Genomic DNA, 2,402 nt, shown 5'->3' with positions numbered 1-2,402 from the left:
GAGGGGGAGGCAGGAAGTCCAACAAGCAAGTGGGCCTTGGGGGCAGCTGGAGGTTAGTCCCAGGGCGGGACTCCAGGAGCCAGAGCTCTCTGCCCTCATGAGGACCCAGGCAGGCAGGGCATTCCCACACCAGCCCTGCCTGCCACTGCGGCTGCTGCCAGGCGGAGAGGCTCACTCCAGGTGCCCACAACCTGCCTCAGCAAGGAAGCCAAGACCCTGCATGTCACCTGCCTCCTTTTGTCCCAAACACCATGTTCTGCAGTTCTGACTGCTAGGCTTCTCTTGAACCTGTCTGTGCACCTGGTCCCTGCCCAGCCCCCGCCATTGACCCAGCTTCGGGGAGACCTTCCCGTGGGCCTGGCTATCAGCTTTCCTGGTCCCCTTGTTGACCTTGACCAAGAGACCCAGCCTCTCCTGTCTCCCTCCCCATTCCCTTTTTGGACACATCGAGTTTGCCTCTTGGGGACATCCGGGGGAGGGAGCTGGACGGATGGAACTTGGCGAGCCCCCCAGGAACCAGTCTGGAGGGCCTGGGAGATGCCGAGTCGCGGGCCCACACAGACCTCAAGAGCCAGGGCCTGCACGTTCGAGTCCCCAGGCGGAGAGCAGGCACGTCCATCTGACAGTGGGCAACGTCTGGGCACATTTTTAGTTGTGACAACTGGGGGCGGGTACTCCTGGCATCAAGTGGCTGAGGCCAGGGGTGCTGCCCAGCATCCCCCGGTGCCCAGGATGCCCCCACAGCTGGCAGCAGTGTTGAGGAGGAGGAGCCCTGGACACCCAGGCAGGTGACTGGACTCATTGTGAGCCCCGACTCCAGCCTGGGTCGTGCCCCGTCCCCCCCCCCGCAAGACCCTCGGGAAGCCACACAGAAAGGCCAGAGGTCAATGAGTCACTTACAGTTTATTTTTGCCTGAAAGTATTTCACATCTCTGAACACAGCTACGTGACAGTAGTATAACCATCAGGAAAAGCAACAGTGCGGAGGGAAAAGGTGGCATGTCTCAGTTCTTTTTTTTTTTTTCCTTTTTAAATTTTTTTTTGTTGCTTCTGCTTCTTCCTGCACCAGAGTGCTATAAAGTACGGGGCTGTGGGGAGAGGAGAAACCAAACAACGGAAAACAACAACAAAACAGAACACAAAACAGAACACTCACACGCACACGAAATAAAACCTGGCACGTAAAATGAATTAAGACTGAAACCCAATTTCTTTTTTTTTCCTTTTTTAAAAAAATGAGGGCGTAGTCGGGGGGTAATAAAGTCTACCTAGCAAAGTATAAAACGACAAAAGCATGGTTTCCATTGAATAAGATTAAATATATATAAAACAATTACATTGACTGGGGGTTAGGTCTGGAGGTGCCGGAGGGGGGCGTATTTGTGCTAAAACAACAGAAAAGGGGGCTTTGGGGAGAGGGGACCCCAAGTAAACCGTAGAGGGGCTGCTCTGTACAGTGAGGGCTTGTTAAGAAAAAGCCGCCTGTTTATAAAAGAAAGGAGGTTGGCTGTCCGGGCGGGTGGAACAGGGTCTGTGCAGTGGTCACATTCACAGGGGCTGGGCAGTCAGGCTGGTGGAGGCGACGTCTCGCTCTCCTCCCAAGACCATGCAGGGAGGCGCATGCACGAGGAGACCACGGGCACGGGAGGGAGGGAGGGAGGCCACAGGTGGCAGAGTCTCAGTTGGGCCGGGACAGGGAGGGGGAGGGTGGGGCAGCTCCTCTCGGGGGCGGGGGGACGGCAGGGGAGCACCCCCCTCCGGACGGCAGGTTAGCACCCCCCTCCAAATGTGTAAAAGGGGCCGAGAGAAAGCCAGGGCCTTGGAGGAGCAAGACCACAATGTGGGGACCCCACGTTTCCTCCCCCAGCCTGACCCCCACCCCGTGAGGAAGTTGGACACATCTGGGAAACGCACAGGTGTGGGTGGGCAGACAGACACACAGACGAGGAGAGAGCATTAGCATACAGAATCCATTACTACAAAGCAATTAATTTTCCAAGAAGGTTCTTTTTTTTTGTTTCCTTTAAAAAAATAACAATAACACTACCACTACCCTGACAGCCAACTGGTTTATACAGGACTGCACGCCAGGGCGGGTGGGCGGCGGCAGGTGGGCGGGCGGGTCAGAGACTTCATAAATAAGAGGCAGGTCCCAGACCTGCAGTTTGTCAACGTTTCTTAAATAGGCGCATTATTTAAATCTTATGTACAACGAGAACCACTTTGCATAGCGATGGCGAGGACACAGGAAGGGGTGGTGGGACTGGGCCCTCCGGTCCCAGTGGCAGGTGAGTTCTCCGCGGGACCTCTGAGGAGAAGCCTCCTTCTCGGCTGGAGGCCCATTGGATACGTGATGGTGGCGTCAGAGTTCACTTTTCCCACACGGCATTAAACACAAAGGC

The sequence above is a fragment of the Myotis davidii genome, unplaced genomic scaffold (assembly GCF_000327345.1).
Source record: "Myotis davidii unplaced genomic scaffold, ASM32734v1 scaffold391, whole genome shotgun sequence".
In the NCBI taxonomy this organism is placed as follows: Eukaryota; Metazoa; Chordata; class Mammalia; order Chiroptera; family Vespertilionidae; genus Myotis; species Myotis davidii.
The sequence above is the reverse complement of the archived record's forward strand: the minus strand, read 5'-3'. Positions refer to the sequence as shown.